Genomic DNA, 20,587 nt, shown 5'->3' with positions numbered 1-20,587 from the left:
CTGGAACAAGGGAACTCTTTTCTTAGCGGCCTTAAAAGAACCTGTAGTCACCCTCAGTTCATCCCCACGCGTGCGACGGGTCCTGAGACCTGATTTATTTCACACCCCTCGCGTCATCGGCCAAGTGCCCACCATCGGCCAAGTGCCCACCAGATGTGCGTGTCCATTCGTCCAGTTGGCTCTCCTAGCTGCTACTCTCTGGCTTGAGTCATCCTGGAATTCAGACCCTGCACTCAGTGTCTATGCCCCTTGGGTTCCCCGACAGTCACCTGGAATTTAGATGTCACTTGGCACATTCCCAAATGGATCAGGACTCCTGGACATTGAGGTTTCCCATGGGGTCCTGCGGTCATTCCCACCCACCTTTTCCGGCCATGTGGAATGCTTCCTGACTCTGTGCGTCTGGCCATTTGGGGGCCCCACCCCTCTGGGTCTTCTGCTGTGCTTACTCATGTTGCACTTTAGGGGGCGGTCAGTGCCTGCTTTGTTCCTATAGCATCCTGTGTCCTCCCTGTTTCTTATTCCACCCCATGGCCACCACTTTGGAATTCTGCACTTCTCCGTCCGAAGTCAGGACCTCATGTTCCTGCTCCCAGGAGGATGGAGCTGCAGACCCCCCTTCTCCACATGCCTCCAGCTATCGCCTGTTTTCCTGGGGTGGTGCATTCCCGTGGGTTCCACTACCCAGCAAGGACATGACTCCGTAAGGCAGGCGTTCTGTTCCTTTGGTGACAAATACACCCCATGAGTTGGACATCAAGGAAAAATTGGGTCTCGGCCCTCGGTTTCCCTATAATCCCCATAGTCCTGAGATGTTCTGATTTGGGGAGGCGGAAGGGGACTTTTTGTCACCAGACTTACTTCCCCTTTCCCTATAGGAATTAAAAGGAGTGACAATCACACTGTTTTGAGCAAATCATTCTAAGCCTTGAACAGAAAGGAGTGTGTTAACTCTATCTTCAAAAGAACAGGCATCTGTCCCATTGGGGGAGAGATAAATACCTATGTGCTGAGCTGTGGGATCACTCCGATGAGTTAAGGACACGGAAAACCCTCTCTTCCATAATTCATGTACTCTGAATGCATCATCCAGGCTTCCACGCGGAGCCTCCGGAATAATAATGCAAAACACTGCTTCCCTTGACTTCCCCATGGCTGTCATGTGGGGAATAGGAACAGACTCATGAGAATGGAGGGGTTGAGTTCAGGAGGGAAGGGTGACTGAGCGATCCGAGCCCAGCGCCCCACTCTCCAGGCACGTGCTGGGACTGCCCAGGAGCTGCAAAGCGACACGTGTGTGGCTTTCCACGATTTCCTTTAGGAGACAACTTGTAGATGTTTCCTGCAAGTGTGCAAAGTCAAGAGTGCAACGAGCTGGGCCCTCCCCTTTTTTTTCCAGATTTGAGGGCAAACCAATGTGTCCGATGGGGACACCCCTGGACGGTCTTCTGGGAGCCGCCTGGAGCTTTGCCGTGTGCTGTCCGGGTAGGGAGGTGGGCAGGTGACATGGAGGTGGAAACACATGGTTTTTGCTAACCCAAGCCCATCTGCCCGGTGCAAGTGAAAGCCAATCACTGAGACATCAGGTTTGTAGCAAGCAAAGGGTTTATTCGAGAGGCTGCTGGATGAGGAGCTGGGCGAGCAAGCCTTGAATCCACCTCCCCGAAGGGGCAGAGGACAAGCGTTTTATGATCATAGGGGTTGATATTGCACACATCTGGATGAAAAGGGCAGGGAAATGTATCACTACTCATGAGGAAACATGGAGCACATGCATTGGGAAAACATATATGTAACCTACATCCCGTGTTCACTGTGGGGTGGATGCTTAACCCCACAGGGAGGCAAAATTCAGCCTCTGAGTCAGGAGGTTATCTTAGGACAAGAACGGGCCCTGGGCGTGCTCCCAGAACTGGGATAAGCCAGATGTGGTCTTGGGCTCCTTATCTCTGGTAAGGAATGTTCTTAAGCAAGAACCCTATCAGCTGACCTTGAATCCAGGCTTTTGCAGAGCCAGCCAGTGGGTTTGTTAGTGGGGCCTGAGAAGACACGATAGCTGATAAAGGAGACACAAGTCTTTGAAAAATAAGCCCTTTTGCTGTTGTTGCTCATTTCAACCTCATTAACCCTATGGGGCATGGTTTTATTCCTTCTTAGTTATGTATCTCTGGAGCAAAGACCCAGCTGGGAAAGGGAAGATGTCACCAGTATGTGTTGTGAGTCGTTCCGTGCCTCTTAAAAGTGACTGCCCAGCAGAGCTTTCCAGAAGAGGGAAAGGTGTTCCTTGTTTTGCTTGTCCCACAACACAGACCCCAAGACTAAGACGCAGGCGCAAGGAGGTTACGTGGCGGATGCCTGTGGTCTGGACTTTACTTGGAAATAGGGTCTTTGCAGATGTGATTAAGGGAAGGATCTGAGATGAGCTCAGCCTGGATGAGGGTGGCCCTAAATCCAAGGACAGGTATCCTTGTGAGAGACAGAAGAGGAGACACAGACACAGAGGAGAAGCCACGTGAAGATGGAGGCAGAGATGGGAGGGACATGGTCACAAGCCCAGGGACGCCTGGATCTCAGTGGTCCTGCCCCGCCTGGATCTCAGTGGTCTTGCCCCGCCTGCATCTCAGACTTCGGGTCTCCAGAGCTGAGACAGGATGGATGTCTGATGCTCAAAGCTACCCAGTTTTGGGTCCCTTGTTACTTAGGGCAGCTGTAGGAAATGCACACAGTTTCCTTGTTCCCCAAGTACTTAGGTCTGTGAGAAAAGAACTTGTAAACATACCTTCTCAGTGCGTACATGAGCCAGCAGGTCTCTTGAGTGGAGACTTTCTCAGAGGCTCCAGGCCATGTGCTCCAAGGACAGTTAGGTTTCAGCCAAATAGAACAAGGCTTTCTGTGCCTTTCCCCTGAGGGTTTCCTGTCTGTGGGAGGTACTGGAACGTGTTTTGTTTAGGGAGTAGGTGAGGGGTTTGTCCCTGGTATGTAGGATCTGCATTCTGGAATGTTCTTTGGTGGGAAGCTCCCACAGGTGCAGTTCACCATGCAACCTCCCCCATGGGTTAAGTGCCCTCCTACCCATCAGATCCCTGCACTTCTCGTGGGTGTCAGCAGGACAGGACACAGGCAGCTCCGATTTGGGCTGTCCATGTATTTCCAGCTCTGTCTTCAGGAGGGAGAGAGGGGCCACCCTGCTAGCCAGGTGTCCTCAGGGAAGAGGGAAACGTGGATCTTTCTCTAAAAGGCTCAACCACCCAAAGCATGTGTGTTTCCTACAAAAGGGGTTTGAAGGAAGCTCAGATAACTAATGTTTTGTTTTTTGTTTTCTTAAAAACCTGGTCTGCTGGAATAAGCAATTCCATGTTTTCTCTGTGTTGGGGTTAATGTAGAGCATGAACTCATCCATCATACCTGTCTTGCTAAAATGTAACACGGAGGCCGCTGGGGGCGAGGGAAGGTTTCGGAGGAGGGCGTAGGCCTTCAGAATTCCGAGGCCCACTCGACCTCTCTGCATAGTTGGAATGCCGCAGGGAGTTACCTTCCCCGAAGCTCTCTTAGTCCAAATAGCCGCCCTGGGATCTAAGAGATACACGCCTTGTCCCCTAAGCTATGTTTAGCAGAACTCGTAGAACACACTGATCAGCACGTTGTATCTTTCCCATTATCAGACTCTTCTATTTTCAGTAAGACCCCTCGTCACTCCTCACGTGCTTGAGAAACAGAGTAATAAAGATTTATGATCATCCTGAAGCACCAATAAAGGTGAGAACAAAGAAGAGCGAAGGGTCTCCGTCTCTGAGCGTGGACCCCCTTGCCTTCTCCTCTCTTTCAAAGTCTGGAGTCAACTTTCATCCGTCGGTACAGGGAATGCTGGCCGTTCCTGGCACCTCTGTGCAGGGAAGATTTGCAGGGAGGATGGCGGGAAGACGTGTTCTTGGATCTCCACACTGCACATGACTCTGAGTCGGGACCTATGGAAGTTTACTGTCCGTGTTCCTGGGAAGAATCTGTAGCATTTCAGCATCAGCTGTCCGCTGCTTTCTGAGCCACCCAAAGGAAAACGTGGATGAGAAATGTGGTCGACAGCAAAGAACGTTGCGTCATGTTCCTGGTGGTGACTGTTGTTGGCCCCTTGGAGCCACGTTTTCAAGAGTAGTTCATACTCAGCGACCACGGCCAGCTTTTTATTGCTTCATTTTTAAAACCCTCGAAGGGGGCCTGTCCCCTCCTCAGTGCACAGTGGGTTCTACCTTGCTCACGTGCAAGAATCATGACCTGCTAAGGTGAGCTCTCCGAGGGGCCAGGTCACCATGGGAATCCAGCGGCAAGGTGCAGTTGGATAATATCAACCCGTAGACATGCGTGTTTTCCCACTACTATGTAGTCAGCCACATCAAAGTACCCCCAACCCTAGCAAAAGTCCTTCCTCCATGGATTTGTGGAAAGTAGCAACCCACCCTGCACTTTTCCCCAGCTTACGGAAACACTTAACGAAGATAAATCTCTACAGGATGACTGCTTTAAATATTTAATTAGTTCTCTGAACAAACAGGAGAATCTGAGACTCGGAAGGAAAATAAAAAGGAAAGCTGATTCTTCATTCGGTTACTTCTCTCATAAATATTTTCCCAGGGGCAGAGAACGTTCCCTTTCATATTAAAAATATAAAGAAACTCTCGACTTCTCATTAGCCTCGAGAAATATGGTCACGATTTCCATTATATTAAAAACAAAAACTTTGAAGAGACGCATCTGGGGGAGCAAGAGACAGAACAGTGGTTGAGCTTGCCTCTGGCCGGGATGGCTGGCTGTTGATTGAATTTTATTTTTAAAGTATTCAAGTAATATATTAAGTAAATGGCGAAATTCATTTTCTGCACTGGCTTTGGGCAGTTGAGTGTTTGGGGTGGCAGGGTAGTCTACCTGGGAGGAACCCAATTAAACAGAGCCCCTGTCCCAGGAGTGGCTCACACACAGGGGACTTCACAGAACATCCTCATTCCATTCCTCCGGAATGAGATTCTGGCTGTGACCCTTCAAGGATAAGCAGGTGCAGAGAACATTGGACGACAAAGACCACATGCTCAGTGAAGTGACTTAAGGATCTCCTTGTAAGCCAATGTTCTTGCTGCCTCCTAGCCTTAACCACAGGGACTGTCTCCTGCCTTCTGGTGCTTGTGTTCTGACACGCTTTGTCCCGCCCTGTGGTCTCTCATCAAAAGAGAGAAGTTCTTTCTTCCTCATTTGTGTTTCAGACCCTCTTTCTTTCCTTCTGACAGCCACCAGCAGGGGAACAACTTGAGATTTGCCCTCAGAAAATGTGCAAGTTAATCCCGCCTGTGTTATTTGTGGTCAATATGTTAAAAATATCAATAGATGTTTGGGTAGATAGATGATGATAGATAGGTAGGTAGATAGATAGATAGGTAGATAGATAGATAGAAAGGGGTGCTTGGGTGGCTCAGTTGTTTAAGTGTCTGCCTTCAGCTCAGGTCATGATCCCAAGGTCCTGGGATCGAGCCCAGCATGGGGGGAGGGGTCCCCTGCTCAGCGGGGAGCCTGCTTCTCCCTCTCCCTTCCCCACTCCCGCTTGTGTGCTCTCTCTATGTGTCTCAAGTGGAAAATAAATAAAATCTTTTAAAAAAAGATAGATGGAAAGATGATAGATTAAAGATGATAGATAGATAGAAAGCTGATAGATAGATGATAGATAGATAGATAATAGAATGGATAGATAGAAGATAGATTTTATATATATATATATATATATATATATATATGATGAATGGATAGATAGATGGATAGATGCACAGATAGATGATCGATGGATGGATAGATGATGGATGGATGGATTGATAGAAAGATGATGGATAGATAGGATGAATGGATGGATAGATAGATAGATGGAGAGATGGATGGATAGATAGATGATAGATAAATAGATGGATGGATGGATTGATAGAAAGATGATAGATGAGTAGATAGATAGATAATGGATGAATACATGGATAGATAGATCATAGATGGATGGATAGATAGATGATAGATAGATAATAGATGAATACATAGGTAGACATGTACATTTAATAATGGTTAAAATTAAAGTGTGGATCACAGGTCCCAGGGGAATTAAATGGGAAGCCTTGAGAAGATACATTTTTGGGGTACATGTCAGAAAATGTCAAGGACTGGACTAACACCCTCCACAGAAAGAGAAGGAGGAGAGCATTGGGAATATATACATTTCTCATCTACCACTCAAGACCATTGCAGTGGCCAAGAATTTTCAGAGTTCTGTGATGTTTGTGACATGCCCTCTGCAAGTGAATCAAGGTGTTGCGTCCCTCAGTGTATAAGCAGGGAGATAAATCAGGTGCACCTTCAAGACACCAGCTAATGGAGTGGGAACACTGCACCCAGAGAAGGGTGATACTTGGCATTCATAACGAGCCATCAGAGTACCAGGCTTTTTCCACAGATTTCATGGAATCCTCCCCAAATGCACTGAGATCACCATGACCATGTCCCTTGTCAGATACACAAAAAGTTCAAGAGGTTAAGCAAAGCCATTCAAAATCATTGGTTCGGAATCCATGGTCCACTGGGAGAGGCGATTAACTGGTCAAGTCATTCAGATACATGAAGACCCTGAGCAGACTGCTGTCCTTGCTACCAACTTGTTGGGCTTCCTTGGGTTTGCTGTCCCCACCACCGATGTGATAGACTCTGATGGCTCATTATGAACCTTAAGTACCACCTTTTTCTGGATGCAATGTTTCCACTTCATTAGCCGTGTGCATCTGGTGAGCAGTATGGATGCAGGCTCCTGGAGGCATGGCCCTAAAAAGGAGAGATTTCTTCGCACCTCGACATTAACCAGTATTTCATCCTTATTGGCCTGCGTGGCCACTAAGCCCCGACACCAGTTGGCTCAGGACACCAATTATAATCAGAGTTTCATTTCCAAATTTCACACATCCCATCCCTGGGGATTTGGTGAAGAAGCTACACCCAAGACCAAATACATCCACATCCCAGGGCAGGGAGTGGCCCCAGCTTTGGTGTTTTTCAAGCTCTCCAGGTGATTCTGTCAAAAGCAGGCAGGGCTGGGAGTGACCATGGCCCAAGCTGATATAAATCTGCAAAATTTCCTTGTATTATTGTAAGGCAATTTTTCCCCTCAGTTGGAGAAGGCTTTTTTTTTCTTAGCATCCTTAGCCGAAATGAGACCCCTCCCACTGTATTCTGTTGTAAGCATTTAAAGCAAATAATCGCATCTTTGAGTTGGTCAAACCTCAATTTCTGGAGAGATGAGAGGCCATAGCAGATGCAAGGCTTGAGGAATGCTCTGGGGAATCTCAGGGTGGAGGAATGGTGAGCTTAAGTGGAGCAAACTGGGAATGCTTTCAATGACGTGGTCCCTCATGGGTGTGAGTGGAAGGGTCCCATGGCATTTACTGCATATGCTCATCTCGTCCCAATGCACCTTGATGTTGTACCTCATGTCTCTGTCTTACTTTTTTCATCAATTTAAACTTTTTTTCTTCCTTCCTTCCATCTATCCTTCCTTCCTCCTTCCCTCCCTCTTTCTTTCTTTCTTCTTTCTTTTCTTTCTTTCTTTTCTTTCTTTCTTTCTTTCTTTCTTTTCTTTCTTTCTTTCTTTCTTTCTTTCTTTCTTTCTTTCTTCTTTCTTTCTTCTTCCTTCCTTCCTTCCTTCCTTCCTTCCTTCCTTCCTTCCTTCCTTCCTTCCTCCTCCTCCTCCTTCTTCTTCTTCCTTCCCTTTCTTCCTTTCCTTCCCTTTCTCCCTTCCTCCCTCCCTCCCTTCCTTCCATCCTTGCTTCCTTCCATCCTTGCTTCCTTCTTTCTTTCTTGCATTTTTAAAGAAACCCACATTACCCTTTGGAATAGCAGAAGCTGTGAGCACACTGATGTGGATCTATCATTTTGTCTCAATGAAATTGTGCTTTAAGTCCAGCTGTGGAGGAACCATGCACCCTCCCTGCTGCTCCTTGCAGGGACTTGGAGGCTCCTGAGGTCACATTGGGGCTCAACAGACAGGGCAGTCAATTCCTAACAGAATCGAAACGAAAACCAAACCCTGCTTGCCCCAGGAGCCCCACCTTTTTAAAGGAGCCATCGATGCACACAGCTGGAAATCAGCAGGTGGGATTTCGGGGCAGGGCTTAACTTTTGCCTCCCAGGTCAGGGCTGGGCTCTGTGAACTGAACTATTATTGCAAACCCAACAGAAATTCTGCCAGTTTCTGCCAGCTTGGGTCATGGTCCCTCCCAGCCCTGCTTAAACACTTAAAACAATGGGAATGTATGATCTCGCATTTTTGGGGGCCAGAAGAAGGGACTGGGTTTTAGTAGGTCACAATAGGTTGTTGGCAGGGTGACCGCTGGTGAAGAAGCCTGCCTTCCTTTGTTGGTGGACCCTTCTTCCATCTTCAACATGCATTGGGAAGATTGGGGAGAGGACCTGGGAGTCTCCAACCCAGCAAGGGCAACGTTCACACAGGAAGCAAAAGCTATGCCTTCTATCTACAGTAGGATCATGATGGAGAAGTCATCCTCAAGATGCTGGGTGCCAACGGCATCACTGGATTCCTTCCACAGGCAAATCTCGGTGTTATTTCTCCATCCACCATTCTTTTTTGGTTGTCCTGGTCATCTGCAGTGAGCAGAGAATGCTTTCATGATGGGAAAATGAACTTTGCAATTCAAGGGTCCAGGGAAGGGCATTAGCAGTGAGGACGTGAGCAGCGGTGTGAGAGCCCAAGCCAGAGGAAGAGAGATGGGCAGCTGGGGGCAGGAGGGAGCTCCCAGGGAGCACATGGGGGAAAGGCAATCAGAATGGAAGGCAAGGATGGCCCCTGCGGACAGCCAAAGGGACATTTTCAGGATTAGGGACTGGCCGTGGCCTCAGTCTGCTCACCTTGATCCCACTGCATGGCACAGTCTAGGGGGACATTTGTCAGCCTGCTACAGTCCCGTGAATGGGAGTGTTTTCTTAATTAGGTTGAACAAGCTGTTGTTTGTGTCAACATTATTATTTCTGTCATTATTAGTATGATTTCATTATTCTGCCTACCACAGGTGTCTGGAACTCTGCCTGCTGAATCTTCCAAATCACCTCTGCCAACTTCTTGATGAGATCTACTCTGATTCAGTGTTCAGGACCCCCCAGAATGGGACCCCAAAGGCTGGGGGACCACGTAGGTGTGACAGGTGCCCACGAAGGATATGTGACCAGATGAGGTCTTGCGGTTGCACAAAGTGACCCGGGTGTGTTCCTTGAGGAGGGAACATGGTTTCAGTATCGGCAAAGGGAGCAGAAGCAACCTGGGGTGTGGAGAGAAGCTGAGAGCTATAGTTGGATGTTTGTCCACCTTCTTCTCCACGGTGAAGGTGTTCTGCTAGGACCTGTCAGTGGGAATGTCAGGAGCATTCACCACAGACCAGGAAATCATGCAAGATCTCAAACTGCCTCACAGGGTCTGTTCTGGGTGAATGGCATGAGCCGAGGCTACTGAGAATTTCATCCAGATTAAGACAGTTGGAGTGTTATGTTTATCAGACAGAGACATGGACAAAGTCGGTGTGTAGCTTGTTACTCTCAATGCAAGAAGCTCAGGGCTTCTCCAATAGCATGATTTTTTTTTTTTTGAAGGCCGAAGCAAAATTCAATAACAAGGGTTTTCCTTGTTAATGTTTCTAAAGTCTGTGCTTGCAACCAAGATACCCTGATGGATAGCCAGCCTCAGTTTACCTTCCTGGTACCCCTGCATAGACCTCACACCTCTAAGCTCCCTTTCTTAGGTGACTGGATTCTGCTTAGTGCAATTGAAAGACCTCCCACCTCCTGCTCTCTTAGGTTTGAAATGAAGGAGACAGGCTTCACTGGCCTCTCTGTTGTGTTGGGGACAGCCAATCCTAGGTGTGAGGTGAGCTGTCCACCTGCCACAGGCACCATTCCAGCTGGTCTGCTTTGGACTGTCGTGCTTTCTAAATTATAAGAAAGAATAAGCAGCAAAAAGCACATGGATGGATGGATGGATGGATGGATGGATGGATAGATACATGTTTGAGTGAATGGATGGATGGGTGGGTGCTTGGGTGGGTGGATAGATGACTAGGTGGATGGATGGATGGATGGATGGATGGATGGATGGATGGATGTTTGAATGGGTGGATGGGTGGATGGGTGGGTATATAGATGGATGGGTGGGTGGATGGATGATTGAGTGAGTAGATGTTTGAGTGGATGGTTGGATGGATGCATGGATGGATACACAGAGAGAGAAAGGTAGTTTATGAAAATGACAACTAGGATTTCCTCTTTGGGTCAGAGAGGGAGAATTACATCCCCAGCCCTGTGTCATTTGCATCAGGGTGGACCCTCCTCCCATTGTCCTGGTGTCCAGAGAAAATCCCAGTGTAGATGTAAGGTAGTCCTAGGCATTGAGCCCAGTTGCCTCTTCTGCAAGGTGACCTTTACCAAATCCTTGAACTGTCCTGGGTCTCTCTTCCTTCCTTTGTCAACCAGCAGCTTCCAGGCTTCTCCTTCTCTGTGATGTGTGGTCCTCCAGCGCCGAGCTGGGCAATCCAAGCCTCTCAGGGCCATGCTGGAAACCCCAGAATGGGCTCAGGTTCCTCTGGTGGGGTCATTTTTGGGAACCCCCACTCCACAGATGCCTTCCCTCACCATTCTGTCTTATCCTTTATGCCCAGTGAGGCAGCCCTGGTCAGCAGCAGCGGCTCCCTGACACAGAAGCCTTTGTTTGGGGCTTGCTGAGTAGGCACCATCTCCTGAGTGGGAATCCAGAGGGGCACAGACGCCCGTAGGACCATTCTTTTCACAAGTCATGCAAATTCTTGGTCTTTTACATCCTGTCTGCAAACCCATTCATACATTCCCTCCTCCCCATTGAGCACACGCCTTCTTGATCTTTTTACAGCTACAGTGGGAAGGCTGTGTATGCTGCCTACGGGGTGGCAGGAGAGATGCTCCCCCCCGAAAGGCAGGGTCAGGGGCTTTGGTGTCTCCTAGAAGCCAGATAGTTGGCACTTGGGGCCACAGCCAGGTGATTCTTGGACTGATCAGCACGTAAGCTAAGCTGGCACCCAAGGCAATAAGGACCGGGATAGTTGGAGACTGGGTGCCCTCTTCCTGCTCCAGTGGATGGCATTTTCATGACCTGGTTCTCTTGGAGCACTCTGGTTCTTTGTTTTCCCCTTCCTGGTGGGCAGTAGGATTGTATTTACCTCCAGCTGGTCCCCAGGGCATCACCCCACCTCGCACTGACGAACAATACACGGACCAGGAGACTCAGCAAATTTGGCCATAGGTGTGTTCTTTTCCCCAACAGTACCCACCGTTGAAAGAAACATAATAAGAGTGGTAGGATCGAAGAGCAATAAGGATTTCCCTGCAGAGGTGGTTGCAGAAATCATGTCCTCATTATTGGATTTGTCTGCTTGTCTGCCTTATAATTTCAGCTCTGATGGATGCACCATCTGTGGACCTGCTTGTAAAAGTGTGGTAAAGCATAAATTGCTAACTGTGGGGGTCTTTCTCATCACGTGCAAACCAGCCTTTCTTCAGGCCAACTGCAAACCTGGGGTACCAATCTCGTCCTGCCCATCAACTGCTTTGGGTCGCACGTTAGCAAAATGTATAAGTTTAGTAAGAAAAAATACGTTCCACCATTAGGTGATAGTGCAATGTTTTGAGTCATCATAATACGACCAGTTAAAAAAAATCGAAATAAAAGCTGCATTTCATTTTCTACACCTCCAGATGCACCGGACCATAATTCTGAGCAACTTTAAGACTTTAATGTGTCCCTAGGGTGGCGCTAATGTGTAAAGAAGAGGGAAAGTAAGAACCGTAGGCGGTGCTTCGGAGAAAGCAGAACCCTCCTGCGGTGCTGATCTCACGGTGCAGCCTCTGTGGGAAGCATAGGGTGAACAAAAACAGGTGTTCACTCAAATACCTGTACACACACGTGCCTAGTACTGCTCATAACAAAGGTGGAAACCACACAGGTGTCCATCCGTGGATGAATGCATGAGCTAAAATGTGTCTCCCCCGACAAGGGAATATTACTCATCCATGAGAAGAAATGGGGCTCTGACCCCTGCTACCATGTGGATGGACCTTGAGGACAGGATGCTCAGGGAGGGAAGCAGACACACAAAAGGCCACATTGCGTGTGACTCTGTTTATAGGACTCGTCCAGGGCACGTGAGTCCACAGACAGAAAGCAGGTTGATGGTTCCCAGGGGCTGCCGTAGGGGATGGGGAGGGACTGCTCAGGTAGACGGGGTCTCTCTTTGGGAGGATGAGAATGTTCTGGAACCAGATAGAGGTGGGGGTTGCATGACATGGTGAATGTGCTAAACAGCCCTCAATTGTGCACTTGAAAAGGGTGAATTTCACGTTATGGGAATTTTAGCCCAATAAAGAATAGATCCTAACACCTGGACATGTCCATGTAGAAGTCAGGTGCATGGTGCACCCAGCCCTTCCCTAGCTCTGTGGAACCATGCTTGTAACCTGCAACACGCCTGGTAAAGGCCGTTTGCTTGTGGGACATTGACCCCTGGCTCTGTCCCGAACTTGCTGGCCCATCATTCTCACAGTGCCCAACCCCACGCCTTAGTCCCCACAACCCCAGAGCCATCCATAGCTTTCTTCTGCCCCTCTCTTCCCTAGAAGCTTCTGCAGGGAATTATTCCTGACCTAAAGCCCCTACCTGCCTCTACTACCTGTCACCTTCCAGAGCTTTCCGGAAACTTCTGGAAGAGGCTGTCTCTAACCACCATCCTGAGCCTAGCCCCTTGGCTCCCCGCGCCACCCTGCGTGGCCTTCCCTGTCCTATCTCTCCCCTCCAGTTAGCTCTGGGAGCAGTTTCTTTGTTTTGGGGTCACAGACCACAGGGACCTGTCCGTGGCCTTCAGAGACACTTGGGTAGGAGGAGCCTCTGCTTCTGGAATCACCCGTGCAGGGGGCTGGCTGCGAACTGGGGGTGAGTCCAGCCTGTGTCAAAGGTCACAGTGCTCACACACTTCTCACCTCACCTTATGGGGCCACACGCAAGGGAAAAATACTGGAGGGAAAGATGGGAGAGAGGCGGGCTGGGAACGGCAGGGACTTGACCTTCCCCACAACTCGCACTCCAACCCAGACGGCATAGTGTTGACTCTCTTGACCCATAACACATCAATAGTCAGACCACATAAAGAACATGCATGGACCACATTTGCATTGATAATCCTAATCGTTTTCCGCAGAGAACAATCCATCTACAGGTGTTTCCTCTACGTGATTATGATTCCAATGGAGTCAGAGATACGGCCACATCCATGTTGCCCCAGCCACGTGCTCTGTTCAATAAATTTTATTTCACCCCTGCCCTTGGATTCACACAGAATGGCGCTCTTCCAAGAAAGAAATTGAAAAAATAAAATAAAATAAAAAATAAAAAAAGGGGAAAGAAACTGAGCCAAGTTCAGCTGGACTAGGAGTTCTAAGATGGAGCAAATCATCCCACCATCAATGTGGACTAACGACGTCTTACAGAAAGAGTGTGCTTAACTCTGAAAGCATCCAGGTTCTGAATGCATCTCATGGATGCTTGTCCTGGACCCCATCTGGGAGGGACATAAAAGCACAGACGCTTTTCTCAGCGCAGAACACACCATTAACCTGCGTTTACCTGCAATTCGCTCACAATCTGATAGACGTTTTCATCCAAAGCCAGATCCCTTCAAACCCAGTGTCTACAAACATGAGGTCTGTGCTCACATTGGAGGTGAATCCAAAAGGGATCATGCTAATCATTTCTGCTGTAAATTTAGCTTTTAAATACTCTTTCCAAAAGAACATGGCTACTAGCCTGTCCCTTGTTTGCCTACTCAGTGTTAGAAGCCTTGTTCATGACCCTGCAGATATCTTAAAATGTCATGTGTGCTCATCCTCATCTAAAAGTTACCAAAAGTTACCACGAGACCTGCCTCCAGATCCTTCTATTTGTTGGATATGTACGTGCATTGCCCTGTTTGCCAGACACCAGATAAAGTAATGACTTAGCAATTGCCCGGAGAATTGAATCACTTCTGACAGTTGGAACAGGTCATTCGTGATTTCTATAAGTCGTTTTACACGTGGGAGTTAATCCATTAGGATTTGCTATCGGGTTTTTAGAGGACGTACGTGTTTCTGTAGGAGACTTTGGGCTGTAGAGTTGGTTTTAACACAGCAGGCGGGTTTCCAGCACTGGATGGATCTTACTTTGGGGCAGAACATGTATAGTCTTCGTAAGGGATTCATGTAAATTTGTGTGGGTACGTGTCAAAATTTGCAATTCTTTGTATGTTCAGTTAAACTGGAGGAAAAATGGAAGTATGGGGTCCTTCTTTTGCAATTTCTACACATCTGCTTTATTCTTGTATCAGTTTCTAAGAGGTGCTGATGTGCTGTTTCACAGTTGAAGGATAGTAATCAATTCTCTTCACTGACCCAAAGTCTCAGCCAACCCAGGACCATCCAGCTGGACCTAAGGGAGACATGCCAGCCTAAATTCAAGTACTGATTAAAATACATTGAAAAAGGAATTGCCTTTTGTAAAGAGCTACTTTATCCCAGCACAAATGTGGAGATGGTGTTCTTGAAACTGTGTTCTCAAATGGACCACTTTTGAGAAATTAGAAACCTATCTGAACATCTCAGGTTCTCCTTCATAAAGGATACCCATTTGATTAAGAAATGCTATTGGTTGGGTGCCTGGGTGGCTCAGTCGGTTAAGCATGTGCCTTCAGCTCAGGTCATGATCCCAGAGTCCTGGGATCGAGTCCCACATCGGGCTCCTTGCTCAGTGGGGAGTCTGCTTTTCCCTCTGGCCTTCACCCTGCTTGTGCTCTCTCTGGCTCTCTCTCTCTCTCTCTCAAATAAATAAATAAAATATTTATTTATTTATTTATTTTTATTTTTATTTTTTTTAATTTTATTTATTTGAGAGAGAGAGAATGAGAGACAGAGAGCATGAGAGGGAGGAGGGTCAGAGGGAGAAGCAGACTCCCCGCTGAGCAGGGAGCCCGATGCGGGACTCGATCCCAGGACTCCAGGATCATGACCTGAGCCGAAGGCAGTCGCTTAACCAACTGAGCCACCCAGGCGCCCTAAACTACTTTTTTAAGAAAGAAATGCTATTGATTACTTGTGAATCAGAAATACAGAGATACAGAAGCAACCCAAGTGTCCACCCATAGATGAACAGATGAAGAAGAAGTGGTATATGGAATATTAGTCAGCCATAAAGAGGGATGAAATTTTGCCATTTGAGGCGACATGGATGGACCTAGAGGGTATTATGCTACATGAAATAAGTCAGACAGAGAAGGACAAATACCATATGATTTCACTCTCATGTGGAATCTAAAAACAAAAATAAAAACAAAAACAAAAAAACCCCAAATGAATAAACAAACAAAAAGCAGAAACAGACCCATAAATGCAAAGAACAAAGTGATGATTGCTAGAAGGGAGACAGATTGGGGGATGGGCAAAATGGGTGGAGGGGAGAAGCAGACACAGGCTTGCAGTTATGGAGTGAGTACGTCATGGGGATGAAAGGCACAGCATGGGGAATGTGGGCAATGATATTGTAATGGGTGACAAATGGCGGCTACACTTGTGTGGAGCTTAGCATTAACGTATAGAGGAGTTGAATCACTATGCGCCTGAAATTCATGTAACATTGTGGGTCAACTAAAAGAAGTGCAGCCCTATGCAAAAAACAAAAACAAAAACAACAACAAAAAAACAAACACAAAAAAACCCCAGGAACTGCCTAAATTCTGCCCCAAACCCGTTCGATTTTTCTCTCTGTCCACAGTTGCATTTCCACGTCCTTTACCTGGAACAAATGATAAATCATTGGAAGAAGACAGGAATGCATTGTTGAGCTTGCTCCTGGTTAACCTGCAAGCTTCCGTGGTGAGAATGTGGGCATGCCACCTTTGGGGGGCATCTTTGATCCCCCCAGTGGTTTATCGTTAATTTGGCAGCCATGCATGATGGAAATGGAGATTTTTCCGTATTGTGAGGATGATCCCTTGTTCTCCGGATAGTTGTCAAGCACTGTGGGCTTTGGGACGGATGGTCCAGCTCCGTTTTGCCCACAGGTGGTGGCTGGTGTCACCCATTTTGCAGGGGAACCACTCACAGGTAGAGTGTTTTGTTGGCATGTTAATCATGAATTTCAGCTAGCATCCTCCAGGTGGAAGGCTCCGTGGGTGGTCCCAATTTCTCAGTCCAGGTGAGAAGCCGGGGTCTTACCTCCTGTGTTGGGGGTGGAACCCTGCACACGTGCAGAGAAATCCTGTCCCTGGAAGGTGCAGGGATGGGCCGCAACTAAGAGCATCTACTGCAGACGCTCACAATGAATTTCCTTTGCCTATTGACTTTGGTCATGGTGCGTGGCCTGAGCAGGAAGGGGACAGAGTGAGCATGGATGACAGAGCGAGGGTCAAGGACCAGACCCACCTCACAGAGGAAGATTCCAAATCTCTCAGGCAGCTGGTTTCTGTGACCTCTTCAGAGGACTGGAGAGCGTGAAGGTGACAAGGAACATGATGCTCAGAAAATGGCAAGACCTGGTGCATGGATATGGAAAATCACCAAGGGCCGTGTTTGTCAACTCATTCATAGCCTCATGTGGGAGGGGAGCACAGAGCCTCCTGCTGGGCCAGGCACCTGGTTGATGAAATCTTGGCATCAGGGCCAAGGGGACCTCATGGTACCACCAAGTTAGGAGCTGGGTGCAGGTGGCCGGCTCGGGACACCCAACCAGTTGGGGTCTGTCCATGCCAACAGCTCAGCTGGGGCCTTCCAGCACCGGCAGTTGCTCGGACAAACTCACTGGAGTCCACTTTTCAGGTCCTTCTGTGCATGCATGGTTTGCGGAGGCCGCTGCTCTTCTAGAGATGCAAGACTTCATTCACGGGGAGGACAAAGGCAAGCAAACACGATGACCCTTTTTCTTTGCACGCACAATTCTGGTCTGGCATGAGCATAGCACGCACAGGTGGCTGGTAGGACCCTCATCACCTGGGCTCTTGGTTCCCCGTTCTCGACATTGCTCCCCCCAGGTGTGGTCCTCTGCATGCCTCAGCAGCCTCTGCATGCCCCAGGTGCTTGCTGGAAAGGCCACATCGCCCCTGCTTCCAAGATGGACTGCACTGGAGTCTGCATGTGAGCACGCTGGCCCCGGGGATTCCTGAACCCATGACAGTTGGCCGCCCCGTGATTCGTCCTGACCACCCACACGGCAATGTCTGACTTTCTTGAGGTTTGAGATGTGGCCGTGAAGACTCAGAGAGCCTTCCAGCCTGGAGGGTGTCTCGTCTCTTGGAGGATGGTGCCCTTAGGAGTATGAGTCACTTATCGCGACCTCACACGGGGCAGCGGGGTAAAGATGGACCCGTGGACATAAAGGGGTCTGCACCGCTGTGGCTGGCTCGGGCTTAGACACCCAGCAGATGGTTTCTCTTTGCCCCGGGCGTCTCCTCTCTGCTTCTTCAAAGATCTGCATTGCAAAGAAAATACCTGTTCCAGTTTCAGTTCCGTGGCTGTTTTCACAAAACCTTCAGTCTCACTGGTCGTCAGCACCTCCTTCTTTGTGGTTGAAGAAGCCTGGTGCACAGCATAGCAGAGTCATGTCTCCATGGGGCAGGCGAAAACAAAAGCCGCAGAAACCGGAGCCAGTGAGAACCCGTGAGCCGAGCGGAGTGGGCGGCTTGGAGGGGGCCCAGCGGGGACATATCCGGGGTGGGGTTTCTCCTGCTTTGCGGGTCACCTGGTCGCCTGATGCACGTGTTTTTGCAGAGGGTACTGGAGCAAACCACAAGGCTGCCTCCCTGGTCTGACCCCCATCCCCCCGGGGAGAGCATGCTCATCCTATATCCACATATGCGGCATCCTCCCTCCCCGCTGAGGTTCCAGAGGGAAGAGGGAGGACAGGGTTTTCCTGGAGAGTCGCTCACTGATTTGGCGACTCAAACAAGGACTTTTGTGTTGCGGGATATTAGGCTGCACCTTGTGGGAGGGCACAGGGAGAGAGAGGAAAACGGGAATAGGGACCGGCATGCCCCTGGGGGGTGCACATCCTGTGAGTCATCACGGGCAGCCCTGAGAGCGAGGGGAAGGAAACGGCGTGGGAGGTGAGCAGGATGAGTTTGCCATGCAGACGTGTCCTCCGGGGCCCAGCAGGACTGCATACACCCCACAAGGTCTGGGCTCTAGAGCAAGAAGGGAAGAGGTATTTTGGGTGTGGTTCCCCCAAAGCAGACCCTGGGGTCTGGCCTCAGGCAAGACTATCCTGTGACTTGGGGACCAGCCCATGGGGAGCCTGGAGGATGAATCACACCCTGGAGCTCATCAGTCCCTCCTCCCAGCAGCTCTGGGCTGTCCCCAGAGCAGGTGACCCGATCCTGGGTCCAGTAACACCGACCTCCCTGTGGACAGGCACAGGTCCGGCCAGCAAAGCACCCCGAAGTCATGTAGCTCGGAAACGTGGAAAGTATCCACGGGGACTGGACATGCCAGATGGTAGCAGCTGGTTGGGCAGATCCCACAGGGTCGGGGGCTCAGCCCTGCAAGACCGCCCTCTAGAAATTGCAGATGCCGATCCCAATCCGGCTTGTCTGTGCTGCTGAATGGTCAGCTGCCGATCAGAGGGTCCCATAACCTCCTCCTCCTCGGGTCCCTTTAATCGGCTAAAGCGGCTCACAGAGCTCAGGAAACGTTACTCACTAGATCGCTGGTTGATTAGAACAGGATGTAACTCAGATGACGAGATGCAGAGAGTCAGGTGTGAGGAAGTGTGCACCTCTCTCCCCAAACCTCCACGTGTCTGCCAACCTGGATGCTCTCCGAACCCCTTCCTTTGGGGAATTTTTTTTTTTTTTTTTTTTAAGGGAGGCTTCATTGCCCAGGCATGACGGATGAAATCACTGGCCATGGGGGATCGATTCCACTGTGAACCGGTCACGGGGGGGCAGGAATGAAATTGCAACCTTCCCATCACAAGGCAACCAGCTCCCAACCTTACGGGGCTTCTCCCCAAAGTCACCCCATTCACACAACAGAAGACCGCTAGGACTGTCAGCCCTTAGGACCGTGGAGGGTTTTTGGAGAGAGGAGGCACCAACAATATGCACTTTTATACACGGGTGCAAGCTGGTGTCCTGGTTTGACAAGGGAGCATCGGACGTCTGCTTCTCTCCCTTGGAAAGAGTCCATAAATGCCAAGCCCCCTGCCCTCGGGTCAGTGGGCAGGAGGGTGGGATTTGGTCCTGCATGTAGGGAGCGGTCCAGCATGCAAGGGGAACCCACCATCTGTTGCAAGACTCAGCAAAGCCGCCCCGGGGCCAGCACAGAAACGGACGGGTGTGGCCGAGCCCCTCGCACACTTCTGTTTTCGGACGCTGAAAATGGCACTTGCATGGCTAAAGAACCGAGAGCAGGCCCGACGGGGAGGCGCCCGTGCCAGGCTTGGCCGTGGCTTCCCACCCCCAGCGCCATATTGCGTGGATCAGACGTGGGTCTCCGGTCTTGCCCGCGAGCACAGGGCACCCACACTCCCGATGTGGGCACACCACACCAGCTCTGAGCAATTCCGACTGCACCCAAATATCCTTCCAGTAGAGAACAGGGGTTTGCTTGTTTGTTTTGCCAACTCATTGGGAATTCTGCAGTTGCTTGCAGCTAGGAAAGGTGACGGTGCCGAAGGGCTCAGCATTGCAGGAAGATGAGCGGGAACAACGTGGGTGCTCTCTTAGACGGTGCTGCTGGCCCTCCCCTGCCTCCCCACCACCCCGCACAAAACGATCCCTGATGGGAAGAAAAGCGTGTGGGCGCAGAGGGGATGTCATTTCCCACTTGGATCTTGAGTCTGTTGCCCAGGATCATAGTCTGGGGCCGGGCGGGAGCGGTGGGGGTCTCAAGACGGTGGAAATTCATTCTGTCCGAGGGCTGGTGAGCACAAGCGTGACATCCAGGGATCTGTGGGGCGGACGCTCTCCGCAGGTTCTCGGGGAGGATCTGCGCACACCGCAGACTCTGGTCCATTCATGTGGGCTCAGACGCACTGCACCGCTTGCTCACCGAGACGACCTCTAATTGCATCCAAGAGGGCGGCGATTATAGGACCAGCACCACCACCTGCACCGGGAGAGCTGGAACATCGGAAAAGCCGGTGGTGTTAGCTGCTGTGAGTCCAAACGCCTGAGAACCTGGAGCTCCGTGCGCGAGGGCGGGACAAGATAAACGTGTCGGGTGCAGCACAGAGAGACCGCAAGTCCCTGTTCCTCCACCGTTTTGGGGGCGGGGGGGGGGGTGTCTGTTCTGACGTCAACGGATTAGGTGAGGCCCACCCACGCCAAGGCGGGCCATGTGGTTTAATGAGTGCAAGATGCCGTGTTGACGGGATCCCGAAGCCCCGGGTTCAGGGGCAGTGGAGGTGCAGGAGACCCTAGGGAAGGTTCAGGGGAGGCTGCAGGTGACTCCCCAGAAGCCTGGACTCGGC

The 20,587-nt window shown here is 49.8% G+C and overlaps 1 long non-coding RNA gene across 1 annotated transcript in view; it reads left to right on the top strand.

The window, feature by feature from the left end:
- Positions 1 to 20,587, top strand: part of LOC144380354 (uncharacterized) — a 38,595-nt gene that overhangs the window by 11,277 nt on the left and 6,731 nt on the right. Inside the window, exon 2 of the long non-coding RNA XR_013444490.1 lies at positions 16,939 to 17,775. This is a non-coding gene — a long non-coding RNA (uncharacterized LOC144380354). The remainder of the gene's footprint in view (positions 1 to 16,938; positions 17,776 to 20,587) is intronic.

This window comes from Halichoerus grypus, chromosome X (assembly GCF_964656455.1).
Source record: "Halichoerus grypus chromosome X, mHalGry1.hap1.1, whole genome shotgun sequence".
Taxonomy (NCBI): domain Eukaryota; kingdom Metazoa; phylum Chordata; class Mammalia; order Carnivora; family Phocidae; genus Halichoerus; species Halichoerus grypus.
The sequence above is the reverse complement of the archived record's forward strand: the minus strand, read 5'-3'. Positions and strand labels throughout refer to the sequence as shown.